Source organism: Pollicipes pollicipes, unplaced genomic scaffold (assembly GCF_011947565.3).
Source record: "Pollicipes pollicipes isolate AB1234 unplaced genomic scaffold, Ppol_2.1 Scaffold_5724;HRSCAF=6776_pilon_pilon_pilon, whole genome shotgun sequence".
Lineage (NCBI taxonomy): Eukaryota > Metazoa > Arthropoda > Thecostraca > Pollicipedomorpha > Pollicipedidae > Pollicipes > Pollicipes pollicipes.
Genome location: NW_023596746.1, coordinates 46,654,201 through 46,668,850, shown reverse-complemented (window position 1 = coordinate 46,668,850; position 14,650 = coordinate 46,654,201). Strand labels below are relative to the sequence as shown.

The 14,650-nt window shown below is 59.4% G+C and overlaps 1 protein-coding gene across 1 annotated transcript in view; it reads right to left on the bottom strand.

The window, feature by feature from the left end:
• LOC119103119 (mucin-19) overlaps positions 1 to 14,650 on the bottom strand; it is a 58,155-nt gene that overhangs the window by 25,046 nt on the left and 18,459 nt on the right. The window lies entirely within an intron of this gene.

Genomic DNA, 14,650 nt, shown 5'->3' with positions numbered 1-14,650 from the left:
TGTCAGAGCAGTGCTATGGCATGTCTGTACAGATCGCGCCGGCGGGTGCAGGTCAAACTGGTCTCGGAATGTCTGGAGACAGGTCCGGACGGTGTGCCCCCCCCCTCCCTCAGAAACCCGCCGAACACACTATGACATGTTCACCCATACCAAACGTTTATTGTCAAGTACCAGCATAGCACACAAAGTTGGAATATTCTGGTATGCTCCATGCGCTCCTAACAAAATGGCAATGCCTTATTTAGGTTTACCCAATGGAGAGTTTCCGCATACTTGCATCACAGATCCAGCGAAGATTCATTGCAATAATTCACTATGGCATGGATTGTTTAGGCACAGCGGCTGCAACAAAACTAATAGCTGGGAAACGACAAATCCACCCATTTGCATTCCAATGAAAAAAGAACAACTTGGAAAGCTGCGCCACTGTTTGTCATATGGATGCATAGATGTGTCTATGTATGTATGGACGTCGTGGGATAATCCACTGTTGCAGTGACAATTCATCCCCGAGTCACATATGATGGATTGAAACATACAGTCATCACACACACACGCCCGTTTAGCCATGCAGTGAACGTGTAATAACCCTCATGTGCATACGGACCAGAGAACACTTTTCACAAACATCTGGCGGCGACCTGCTCCGGCGGCCAGGCAAGCACGTCGTTTAACGGCGCGGCAATGCCCCAGTGGCCGCGACCGTTCGTATGCGGGAGAGGAGGCTAATGAGCATGACCCGCGCTCAAAAGACCCACTGCCCTGAAGGTCAATACGTCCTCTGCCTGAAGTGACGGCTCGTGAGCAGACCCAGTGGGCGATTCAGTTTATCCTAGTTATTATGTCCCATGACAGGCAGCCATGGCTTCGTGTGACATCTGGAACAGAGGGTGCCGTGACAATGACCTGCCGTGAACAGCAGGCGGAAAGGCTCGACCTTCAGTCGCAGAGAGGCCACCTCTGTTCTGGAGGTCGACAGGGTCAGAGGCGGCGCCTTAAGTCCGGTCGCGGTGCGAGCCATACCGCTCACCGCTGAGAGCCCTCTTGTGCTGGTGCTGTTTTCGGCAGACCCCTGCGCGCGCGGGGAAGGGACCGCGCGCCACCCCGCCCCGATCAAGCGCGCGCGCGCGTTCCAAGGCGGCTGATGAACACACCCTTCCCAGGCATTTCCTTTCACCGTCTGCATCGCGCGTTAGGGCTCCGGGACCGTTCGTTTTCCTGCCTCGCCGCCGGCAGTGAACACGGCTCAGCTGGTGCCAACTGTGGTTGTGCCTCGACATACGGCGCCGGCCACCCGCGGCCTTGGTCTGCAGCCGGCCCTCCCGCCCCTAGCGCGGGGTCCGCCCCAGTCCCGGCGCCGTCTCCGCCGGCCGCGCCACACAGCGCAGCCGTCTGCCCACGCCTCCGAGCGCGCGCCCTTTCCGCCCACGCCTGGCGGTGACTGGGCACACTGGGCACACTGGGCACTGGCGGTGACTGGGCCGCGGCAACGTCGGCAAGAAGGCCCTCACGGCCACCAGCGCCGCGCTGGTTTTCCTCCTGGCACGCTGTCTCTGCCAGGGGCCCCCGGCAGCGACCTCGCTAGGGATTCACTGAACGCCTCGGAGGATGTCATCTGTAGACCTTCACCACCAGCAGAGCGCATGTCTCGTGTTGCCCGCTGCCGCCTATACGCCTGCCTTGCCCGCAACAAACACCTCTTTGTGACGGTCCCATTTCCCCATCAGCAATGCTTCCAGTGTTGTTGAGTTTGTCCCTCGGATCATCACCGCCCCAGCGTACTGTCTCGCGGCGTAGTCGTAACATGCCTTTCAGGGTTTTGTTGGCGGCGCGTGCCGACGTGCCGACGGCGGGTCGCGCCGCGCCTGCACGCATCGCCGGCCGTGACCCCTGACTCGCAAGTCACCGGGGTCAGCGCCGGCCGCGTCAGCGTCACTTTTGTCTGCCGTCGGCCGAGGAAGGGTAGCTTAGATCCACCGCAGCGGTGACTCATTGGTGGGCGAACAGAGCCGACGCCGGACTCCCGGCGGATCCAGGCGACGGACAAAAAACGGCCGCGCGAATAGCAGCGGGAAATCACTTCGTTTCCAGGTCACGAGTACCTTGTCAGCAGCCTTGTTGTTACGGATCGCGGCGGCATCCCTTGATTGAGCTCTGTGGTGCTGCTTTCTTACGAGGAGTGATGCACGCATTTGGACATTGCCGTCAAAGTGAGCAGCGCGCACAGCTGCCCAGAACAGGAAAAATGGTCTCCTGTGCCCCGCCGGACACAAGCTACCGTCAGGGCGCCGCAGTCCTCGGCCCAACTCGCATGTGCTCGTCGACCCACGCGCTGTCGCCACCACGGCACTCGGAGGGCCTGCCCGGACGGCGGTGACCCGCCGCCGCCGGGTTTCATCACACGGCGAGCAGAACACGGCGTCAGGCCTTAACGCAACAAGAGCGATTGACCCTTGACCCCGAGCCGGGGGCGCACGGCCTCCCGCCGCTGTCCGAGGTCGCGGCCGGAAATCAGAACAATATCGACTGATGCCGGCGAACCGACCGGCATAGGACGACAGCCGGCGGCGGCCGCAGCCACGCCGTCTCGTTGGCCCCCTGGCGGGAGAGTCGTGTTCTGCTGCAGCCAGCTCTTGCGCCGCTCCCGCCCGCCTCCAGGGCGTGGCCGTCCCTGCGGGCGTGGTCCCTCGAGCAGCCGGACGTCGCGTGAGGCGCGCACGCGGCGCGCCCGGCACGATACCCCCGAGTTTTTGTCGGCGCTGCTTTCGTTCTGGCTCTTAAGCGAATCTCGGCTACTCGACGGCACTCGGCTAATTACGGCCAGTCGTGGCCAATGGGGACAGCGGGCTTCGCAGGCGGCGGCGGCGGGTCCTAGTGAGCGGTCCTAGGCTTAGCGCGGCGGCGGCGGCCGCCGCCGCTGGGAAGTGGGGTCGCCGCCGTGAGATGACCGATCGCCGCACCGGCCGGTGCCACCTCCGGGTACCAGCCGGTGCCTCCCCCAGCTCCCCCGAACCGCACGTACCTGGCGGGACCAGCACAGGCCGAAGATTACTCTGCCTGTGTGTCATAGCCGTCCACTGAGGCGGCATGCTCTGCCCTGCGCCGAGCCCGGCCGAGACGAGAAACGGCCACGTAATTGACGCGCCCATAAACCCTAACTGACATCCATCCGAGCCTAGCCAAGAATCACGCGTCTCCGAGCGGCCCATCAACACCTATGACGTCATCAATATGAAGGGGTCCCACCGCCTGGACCGCCATGGCAGTTCGGGCAGCGACGCCGCCCGCTGGGCGCCGCTCGCGGCCACCAGCGGGTCATGCAAGCGGGTGCCGACGGCCCGACCGGCGGCGTTACGTCACGTGTCGACACTGGCCGGTGATCGGGCGATACCGGTCGTCGGCGGCGCGTGCGGCCGCCCGGCGCGACCGAGGACTCCGCTGCGTGGGGTGGCCGGCCGCCTGACCCCGGTCACGAGCCCCTGACCTGCAGCGGACGGCGCGGCCCGGACGGAACTGGCGCGCGTGAGCGGCGCGCGCGTGAGTGCGGTCCCTGCACGATCCGGGCCCGTACTGGGCAGCAGCGAGGAGAGGGGTGGCAGCGGCGCTCCGGCCTGGGCCGCGCGTGGGATGGAAGCGGCGCGGCGCCTGACACCTGAGTGTGATTCTGTCAGGCAGGCGATGGATAACTGGGTCTGGAGATCCCCAGCGGCATCCGGGAGAGCCCGGGATCTCAGCGGTGCTGTTGCGACACGTTAAATTGAAACATGGGCCGGTTTTTGGTAGAAAGGGGAGACTGTGGACGCGTTTGGAGCAGCATATCGGCCTGGTCATTCTGGATTGGGTCCACCTCCTCCGCATCTCCGGTGGCCCGGCCGTCTGATGATCCGCTCGCGGAAATCCAGCCCGCCAATCACATACTGCGTCACTCGCGTCGGTACCATTTCACAAATGACGGACATTTTTGTCGTTTGGCTGACCGGCTGTGGTAAGGATATCATTTTTGAAATGTGTCCTGCGTCTAACCCGATACCGGTAGCCCGATATCGGATGCCCGATACTGGTAATGCGACACTGATAACTCGATATCGATAACCCTATACCGGTTTCATGTACGGTATCCGAGCGTATGCAGCCATCTAACACGGGATCAAGTCTACCAAATGACCCGTGCGCCGCTCGTCTTAAACGCCCACCTCACTGTGTCGTGGCGCCTGTTGGCAGCATCAACTTTAGCTGAAAGACAATGGAAGGGTCATCCCGGTACTTTTATGCTTATATCTCTATAGAAGCTTATTTGTCTCGAGGGTTGCCGTTGCTGCATAGCGGAATATCACAATTAAGGTAATGCAAGAGTCTTGCCCAGCTCACATAATCACCTGATGCTGCTCACTTACTCGCTCACTTACTTGATGCTCACTTAACTAACTGGAGACTCAGATAATGGCTCAAATAGCCTCTATAACTTACTGCTTAAGTGAGCAAGACTGCAGTTTATGGTCACTTCTTATGAAACCAGATTTGGAAGTAGCCTACCATCATACCCGGGTTATCACAACCCCTTTCCTCCCCGTACTCATCACTCACACTAGAGACGTGTACGCGTGCTGTAGCCATATCGGAGTCATTGCCGGCTTTACGGTGACGTTTTCAAAGTGGCGTGCCTGGGGAGCCAATAAGGCTGGGTCTTTACCGCGCTGGCACACTGACCCCGTGTACCAGGTGCCGGCCAGTGCGGGGCTGGCGGCGGGCGTCTCGGTCGCCGCCGACCGAGCATCAGCGGCTCGTCTCAGCGTACTTGCACGGGTCGCCGGGCCGCCAGTGCCCCAAGCGGTGTCCACACCGTCCACCGCCGCTAAAACCCCATCAACTCTGACCCCCTGTCGTAAGCGACGATTAGCTGGACGCTGAGAGCAGCCTTAATGAAACCTGCTAACCACGCCGACCCCAGATAGCCAGATTAGTGGCGGCCAATAAATGACGGAATAATTTAATCTGAGCATCTCCTGGTGGAGTGGAGACCCGCCCTGGGCCTCCTCTAATTGAGCCGCGGCGGCCGGGGCTGCTGGGACGATTGCCGGCACTTCTGTGGCGCGTCGCCGCCGGCCGGCGAGAACAGATGAAGCGCGTGCGCTGTTTCGTCACAGCGGCGGCGGCCGTCCACCCGTGGCCGCGTGCGAGGGACCACCCTTGGCCTAGAGGCTCGCAGGCCGCCGGCGCCCACACGTCTTCTCAAGTGGCTTGTGTGTGAACCAACATCTCATTAAAACGCCCTCCGCCCTCGTGTCTCCCGAGAGGACGGCTAACTAGACCGGCGTGGTGGCATTCAGGTCAAGTCTGGAGAGAAAAATAGTGGAGCAAATAAACATTTCGATGTCCGCCCTTCAGTGTGATAAATTGAGAAAAAGATGGAGTAAATCAAGGGTGATGCTGGCCGATGTCTGCACAAACCGACCTGTGCGCCAGCCTGTATTGAGGTCACACCTGATTGATCAATGGTTAATGTATACGCATCGGAGGGATAATTGTAATAGCGTGAGAGCACCGGCCTATCACGCATAACGCAGCGAAGAGCTCAGCCAACGTCACAGCCCTGGTGCAAGATGCGCGTGCAATGGTCTTGTCCGGAATCAGAAAACGTGGGCGGTGTACTCTGTGGCAGGTAGTTGGCCTTTATCCCGACGTCATTGGAATCGCCGAAGCACTAACAGCTGCGCATGCTCCTCTTACCACGCATGCTTTTCTTGCTCACCTGATTACCAATTTGTCAGTACGTCGGACCGTCCAGGATGCGGGGGGCCGCGCCCATTTCCCCCTCCCCACCCCACCCCCTACCCCTCCCCCAATCCCTCCACCCTCGCGAGCGAACTGCGAGCACCGTCGCCGTGGAGAGCATCCCACACTCATTCTCACTACCGGACAGCAGCAGAGCGGCGCCAAACAGCACAGGAGCCGTCAACGCCATGCCGAAGCGACCCGTTAGGCAGAGCGTCCTCGGAAATGGCACAGGCTGTGTTGAAGATAGTATCGCAAAGGAGACACCTCATCCCCGCACCGCTGATAACCCTGCTGCCTTCCGATGGAGTACGCTGATAAGAGGCGTGTGTCTGGACTTAACGGGAGCTATCAATTTCCGGTGGCATCCAGGAATGCCTCGCAAACGATGAGCTATTCGTTAACGGAGCTTGTTACGGATGATTTCATTTATGAGTGATGTTTTGTTTATCAGTGCTGATATGCAGCAGATAAACAAAATATCACAGGTGCACGCAGCTATAAAAACATCAACTCTAATACACGAGATAAAATCTTAAACCGTGCCCATACAACCACACTAATTAGGTGCGCAGGCACATCTGACTAAGGTCCCTTGTTTTGATAGCCACCATTCCCACGAGGTCTTCCAACTCCCCGAGTGTTCGTGACCAGGGTAGCAGCCTAGGTCCTTCGAGCAGCCTGCCATTTAGGCGGCCATCAGCACTGGGCCAGCCATACGGACCTCACACCGAACACACCCCAAGTTGTCAGTCATACGGACCTTACGCCTAACACATCCTACGTTGTCAATCATACAGACGTTACGCCGAACACGCCCCACATTGTCGGCTGTCGGTCTAACCAGTATCCATGGTATGTGTCAGGCGAACAAGCGCAGTGATCAGACGAAGAGATGAATTCAGTGATAGAAGAGTGCACGAACGAAACGTTACCTATATTTTATTGTTTGCTGGACATTTGAGTCATACAAATGGTAAAAGCCCTATTTCGCCAGTCAGATGATAAACCGCTGGTGCCGAGGGTACTGCATAAATATGTTGTGTGTTGTTTCTCGGATCGGGCTTTGCGTCACAAACTGAGAATATGTTGCAGCTGGTCAAGTCTTGGCGAGGAGATGTCCCCTACTTACCAAGTCTCTGGCTGCGCTACTGCAGCCAGGCTGCCGCTCACTTAGCAAATATTATATGCATTAAAGGTTAACGTATTCGCGATGTGTGTGCTGTATGTGCGCTTATGTAGCCTTCTCCGCCGACTGGGGAATTTCGACTTCTTCGTGTCTAGAACTTGAATGTATGGAGCTATTTAATACGCTCTGCTTGCGTGTGTTTTGACTTTAATACTCGAATTTACATACCAATTATGACGAAATAATCCAGTCTGTGTTTCTTACCCTGCCAGCCCGCATTTCATGAAGCATGCAAACTAGCCCGGGGATCCTGCAGCAAAAACCCGGCGTCATACACGCTGCGATCAGGCCCACGAAACGGGCCAATCGGAGCACTTTGTACCACGCATACAATCATGAGGAGAGCGCTTGAACCCATCGTACAAAAGTCGCCGGTTTGGGGACACGGTGACGATCTCACCGATCCGTGTCTGAATTCTTCTTTCTTCGCCATCCGAGGCTATAACCGTTGGGCATGACAAAGCACACACACCCCCCCGCCCTCCACGCACACACCGCTCGAGGGACTGAGGAGCAGTACCCCGATAAGGGACTCACAGGCGGTCTTCATCCCGAACAAGGAAGCGGTGCCAGCTCTCATAAGGAAGCCGTCCAGACCGGCAGGCGCGTCCATCTCAAAACTGGTTTGACGCTCCAGATAGTGGCCTTGGGCTGTCGGCGCCGCGTCTGCCGCACTACGCCGCGTCTGCCGCACCGCGCCGCGTCTGCCGCACCGCGCTTAGAGTCAGACCGCACCACAGCGTCCCAGCCACCGCACGAGAGCGTCCCGTCAGCCGCACCATAGTGTCCCATCCGCCGCACGAGAGCGTCCCGTCCTCCGCACCATAGTGTCCCATCTGCCGCACGAGAGCGTCCCGTCCGCCGCACCATAGTGTCCCGTCCGCCACACCTACCACCATCCCTGAAGGACGGACCCAAGTCCCAGTTGTAAACGTTCTAGTAACGTTGCGTCTGGCAGCGACGTCCCATTAAACGGATGGAGCAAGGCGACCCACCGTATAAGTGGTCTCAAGGTTTGCCGTTTTGGCTTCCGGCAATCAAGCTGCTATCCAGCGCAGCTTTTGCGAGCAAGTTCGCGTGATGCAAACGTATCAGCCGCGGTAGCTGGCTCCAAGTGTGCACAGGACGGTGGGCTGTCCTTCTGTCATCGCCAGAAATGTTCGATGATGATGTTCGTTCTGATGTTCTGAAAATGTTCTGAATTCCCTCTCACTCCAGCCGCGACGTATATGAACGTTAGCGAATGATTCCATATCGTCTGCAACGCCCTCTTCAAGGCCGTAAGCACGCTTCATCAGCTCTCAAACGTCGTTAGATGCCACTTGGCACGGGGAGATGTCTCCACACACTCAGCATGCATTTCGAGTACAGCGAAGAACCATCGCAACGTCTGCAGTCAGAGACGTCCGAAAGGCGCCGAATGACGTCATGGCTCTCAGCCTTCGCCGCACGGGGCATTCGGCGCGGCCGGTCAAGGATAACGACGCCAAACACTGCACCGGGCTTTTCTTCCCATGCCAATTCAGGCATGCGCTGATGGGTGCCGATTCGGTGCGGTTGGCACGCACGTTCCCCGCCACGTCCTCGCGCGGCGTTGATGTCGTCACTGACGGGCGGCGGCTACCACAGCTGAACAATCAGTGATGAAGCAAACGGGTAGAAAGAAGCGCCCTGGTCCTGCACTGCGCAAATCCGCCTGTGTCGCGGTCACGGGCGCGCCGAGGTGCACTAAGGCCTCTGAGCTTTGAGGCCCTCTAAACCGAGGCGAGCCTCGCGGTCATGAACTGGAGCTTCCTCTCGCGTCCTGGAGCGTGACGTGGTACACACGCTGTCGGTACGAGCAACTAGGCTCGGCTGGCCGCGCCTCTGACGGCGGCCCTGGACACAACTTTGACGGCGGTCCTGGATACGCCTCTGACAGCGGTCAGCCGGCAGTAGCGCAGAGGCGGGCCGAGCGAGCCCTCTCGCGGCGGCCGGCCGAGCGGCCGGGCGTTGGCCGCGGCGACGGCGACAGCACCGACGCCGGGGGCTATTGACGCCACACCTGGCCTCGCCGCGGCCGCCCACCTGGCCATTAGGCCGCCCGCCGCCCCCGCCTCCCGTGCACGGACGGGGTCAGTCAGGCTCAGGCCACGGCACCAACTTCAATAGGCCGGCCTTCGAGGCACGCCAACGCACGCCGGCACCGGCCGCACGCTAGCCGGGCACGGCACGGCGCGTGCACTGGTGCCACCCGGGGCTTCCTGCCCGTGCCGGCAGCACCACAAGCACGCCGCTGGCTCGTAATGAAGTGTCTCACGCGACCAAAGACCGAGACGTAATGCTGTAGACGGAGCGGTGCTTCGCCCCGGTCCCCAGCGGCGAAGATGAGAATCGCCGGGTTCCGTGTGGCTGTTCCGCATGGAAGCAATTGAACTGGAACTGTTTCAGCCTGGCATTTAACGACACCGTGTCTTCACATTGGATTTCTCAACGCCGAGACAGTGACAGTAGCCTTAAGCACATATTGTAGCCTAGGCGGATTGAGTTTCCTGCAACGTTTTCTGATTTCATTCTTCCTTCAGCAATCAAAACATAGCTGTTGCACAAATGAATTATCATCCGGAGCAAGCCACCAACGCTCTTAATTTCGACTGAATTCGGTTGAAATCCATCTGATCACTTACGTAGATCAACCTTCTTACTATCTCACCCAACCACGTGTCGGTAGGCCCGAACCCTGCGATTGGTTGAATTTGCGTTGAGTAACGGTGAAATTCCGCTTAGCGTGCTTACAACTGTTTAATAGGTCAACGGACAAGGCATTTTAAAAACACCTCGATAGATCCTAGATAAAAGGGAAATCAGATCGTTCTTTTCACCAGTATCTAACCCAGTCCTCTGATTTCCCATGACAACAGGCGGGCGTTCCAGGTCAGCACTCGCCCGTGCACTGAGCCTTGTGGTAGTTTACGTCACCCCGCGTCCTTGGACAAGCACGGATCACGGCAGCCACAGCCTGGAATGAAAACAAGTCACTGTCTCGTGACGGTTTCAACACAGAACAATGCAAAATTTCCACGGTCGCTGTACCTGCAAAGTTAGCCCCGGCCGCTGGCGGACAAACCGATACGTGTTGCGTCACCATCGCCAGCAGATCATCTGGCTGGACCATGCCGATGTGGTGCGCTGGTCCGGCACCAGCGCACCAGGCCTTGACTGGCCTGCGAGCGCGCTCCCGGCTCCGCCGCCGTAAATATGTTGTCATCCGTGGCTGAAGCATGAGTGGGTCGTCCTCTTGTTTAGATTGACAGCCGGCCAGAGAGATGACACTACACGAAGGAGTTGAAGGGTGGCCTGAGTTCGTGGCACAACAGCCACATTTCTTCCAGCTACGTGGTGGATTGGAATGCACTGTCGACCAGGCGGCACAACCAGACATCACCGAGTGATCGGCTAGGGTTTACACCGCTCATCTATCGCAATGTGAAATCGATATGTTTTCGTTTCAAGAAGTGACTGACCGCTTGCCTAGTGTTCTGCAGCCGTTTCCCAACGCTCGACGGCGTTCATAGCTGCAGACCTCAGCGACCTGATAATAGCCAGGTGTTGCAAACGCCAGAAGTAGCTCGTCACTAGCAAGCCATTCAGTCTCGCTGCATCCTCTAGTGCAAATGCTGCTAGTAAAGCATCCGTAAAACCGGAGACAACCATAACTCAGGGCCCACCTTCACTTGTCAGCCCTGCTCGGCCCGTGCCAAGGCCTGGTGTCAGCGGATGGACAGCGGTCTTTGCCGTCTTATCTCCCATACCAGGGGAAGAGCCGTGCCATGGCGCCGCTTGGCTCCCGTCCCATCCAGGTCCACCTCAAGGCCGTGCACGCCGCCAAGTCATCCCTTTGGTGTCGTCCGTCAGCTTCGTCCGACCGTGGACTGCGGGCGGCCTGCAGCGGACGGCATCTGACCACCTGCCCCCATCCCCTCCTCCCCTCATCCCTCGCCCAAGCAGCGACCGTCCCTCAGGCGCGTCCTGGTCGCTACGGCGGAGACCACCAACATCCGCCCTGCCACTGCCGTTACGAACGGGCGGATCTTACGTCAGAAGCGGCCGACTTCCCAGCTGGCTGTTGCAATGCAACGGCGGGGCTTCAAACGGGCTTCAGCAGCGCTCATGTGCCTCAGCGACGCGCTACGGGTCACGAGGTAACTGAGGGCGGGCTGAGCAGCCTCCCTCGGCGTTCGACACACTGCACGAGGAGGATCGAGCCGCCAGTCTGGCCATCAGCTCTGGTTAGCCCTTCCGGGGTGGTGCTGCCAGCGCGTGTCGCGCCAGCCCCCCCCCCCCCCCATTGATTCTGCCGGTCTTTGCGCCACATCTCGCCAGCCGCCAGGTGGCAGCTGGTCCGGTGTGCTGCCGACGGCACAGTCGCGCAGCCGCGGCGGCAGGGGTCAGGAGTTTTCACTTTCGTCTCCCACGCGGGGCTGCAGCGCTACGGCGCCCGGCGCATGCGCGGTGAGCCGAGGCCACGCCTTGACGGCCCACCCGGCCGCGGCCGACCAAGGTCAGGTCGGGCCAAAGCACGGAGCACGCCAGGGCCGGTCGACCGGTCTCAGGAGCTCATTACGGACGCGCTGCGGCTGTCCGGCCGTTGTAAACGGAGCGGGCGACGGTTGATGTGGCGGCACTGCTGCTGTTGATGTGGCGGCACTGCTGCTGCGGCACCGCTGGAGGGCGGCCAGTGCGGAGTCCGCCGCACGCTCCGGGTGTCATCAGGTGGTGATGACACCCGGACGGATGGAGGCTGTGTCACCGCCAGAGGGCGGGCACGGCTCGGTCGGGGCCGGTGTCCGCCGCCCGCTCCGGGCGTTATCAGGCGCTGATAATACCCGGATAAGTGGAGGCTGTGTCACCCTCGCCGGGCGGTGGAGGATTCTCGGCGCGCCGGGGCGGGCTTCCAACTGTGCCCTGTTGTGATCTATGCGGCCGGCAGGCCCCGAGGGCCCGCATGTGTCCGTGAACCCTGCTGAGCTCCAGCTCCGGGAAGCCTCGGAGAGGCGTGTGACAAGCACACGCCTCACATGGGGCGAACGATCGTGCTCCGCCCTTGCCGCGGCACATTATGTGCGGAGGTTAGCGCCTGTATGGGCGGTGCACGAGGTAATTATTCTGCTTACGACGCGAAGAGGATATGGCTCACCACACTCCCTCACCACACTCCCTCACCACACTCCCCTGCAACGCACGGGTGACGGCATGGAAATGTGCGCCAACAAACCAACTCACCTCCGCGCCTCGGTACCCACTGCCAGCTGAACAACCTATCTCCAGACGCCTTGCAAACTATCTACTTATTAGATTCAGCAATCTCATTTGTGGGGTTGCCCCGGGCGCTTGGGCCAGAACGCCGACGATATTCACACTGCAATGTCGTTCCAATATACGACATCGCCGGGCAAGGGCTGGCCTATTATCGCAAGCCTATGGTCTCCAATTTAGGCGGAGATAGCATTTTCGAGGTCGGACTGTGTGCCTTCGTCTGCTCCATTTGTTTAATCAGCTGTCGAAGTAGGCTGTGAATGGACGCCATTGCGACAGCCGCCGGTCTGAATCGCTCCACAATAACCAATCAAGGTTTGGCGGCGTGCATGCATTGGAGGAGTGGGGTAGCCTTGCAGTGGTGATTGGCTCGGTGTTGGAACACGCCGCCGCCGGTCCCGGGGGCGATGGAGACTGTCCACTGCGTGGCCGCAGCTGGTCATCATCGACGGACACCGTGGGAGCGGCGGCCGACGGCTCTCACGCCGTGGCGGCGTCGGACCAGCCGAGGCCTGGCGGCCCGCCCCAGGCCCCAGTCGTCCCGGCCAGACCGACAGAGGCCCGGCGGCCCGCCCCGGGCCCCCAGCCCTCCCCGGCCGGACTGACAGAGGCCCAGCGGCCCGCCCCGGGCCCCCAGCCCTCCCCGGCCGGACTGACAGAGGCCCGGCGGCCCGCCCCGGGCCCCCAGCCATCCCCGGCCGGGCCACGCTCCGGACGCGCACAGAGATGGAGTCGCCGCGATCTTCCGAATCTAGACTGAGCAGACATAGCCGGGCTATCGGGCTGGCATCTGAAGGAGGCGCTCTGACCTCCAAATCTATAAATGGTCGTCTGTCACACCCGTCCGCTTCTTTGAAGGAGCAGGCACATAACCGGCACGCCTATTAAAAAAAACGCATTTCATCCGATGCACGCAAAATGCTATCGCATAACTTGCGCCATGCTTCGAAATACTTGGAACAATCGAATGTCATAAACTGCTTGAATGACTGAGAGGCTCCGAAAACCAGCACCGGGTCAGCACGAGTCCTCGCTAGGAAGCACAGCATGTGGGCATACATTGAAAACTATCGTTATTGCGAATAGCTACAAACATTCTAGACGTTCACCACTGTATGATAGGTACTCGACCTCAACTTGTGAAGCCAAAGAAGCAAAGCTCGTGGGCACAGGGATACCGCAAGCATCTATGCAAGTTCTTCACACCAGCGTTTTACGGGCGATCCCGGCCTTACGCAAGGCTTGCATTCCAAGCCGTCACGTCACCGTGGCAAGCCGGCCTTCCTCGCCTGTTTGCTCATTGTTGATGAGAGCCAGAACATCGAAACACAGACGGGACGCTCGAATCGGTGATTTCGCATCGAATCGCCGCCCTTGAATGTATCAATCCATGCTGCCAGTGTTCCCACCCTGCGCGCGTTTTTGGCGAAACGGCATTGTTAATTTCGACACCGTTCCACAGGCACGTTCCCATGACGGCCAGGCCGGGGCAAACAACGCGCGCGCCCGGCGTGCCGCGACACGGCGAGCGTCCGGTCCCGCGGACCCCACGGTCCCGCGGACTCAGTCCGATCCCGGGGATCCCAGTCCTGTCCCACGGGCTCCAGGGCGGTGCCGCAGAATCCAGCGGTCCCGCGGGTCCCAGTTCGGTCGGAGGACGGACCCGCCCGCGGTGGCCAGGCCCATGCCCGACACACATGCCGCTCAAGAAGGACCCGGAGAGAGCAGCTGAGGAGCTGAGCTGAGGGAAGCTCCAGCTCCGGATGGTGTGTGCTGGCAGGGGAGCGTTGGTGTCGGGGAACACCTCTGCCTCAGATAGGGACTGAGGAGCCTCACAATGATGTGTACTGGTAGGCGGCGTTGGGGTCGGGGAACACTTCTACCTCAGATAGGGACTCAGGAGCCTCACAATTGAGGAACACCAGCCATCTACTTCGCTATACCTGAAGGAACCGTTACGACGTCAAGACCCGCGGTACACCAGCACCCGGAAGCATGGGTAATGGCATCGTTAAAGGCCTGCTCGTGCGACAAACAATAGCCTTCGTGCTAAGCTACCGACCCTACGCACGCCACAATTACAGCCTTTTTGCCGCGGACCAAAAACCCAGCTGACTTCTTGTCTGAAGATGCACACCATCGAGTCCATGCGACTACAATCGTCATGGTAGGCAAGTTTGACTGAAATGCTGGCAGCGCTGAAGCAAGCCAACCGGTCCACATTACGACACGCAAACATACTTGTAGGGCTATAATTGATAGGCCATGCTTCATATCATACAAAGCGTGCAGCATTCATAATTGGAGCTTAAAGAACCGTTTGTGGGATTACGCTAATGAGAACGGTTCATTACCTTACAGGGCACAATCCAATTATAAAATTACGTTCGAAGA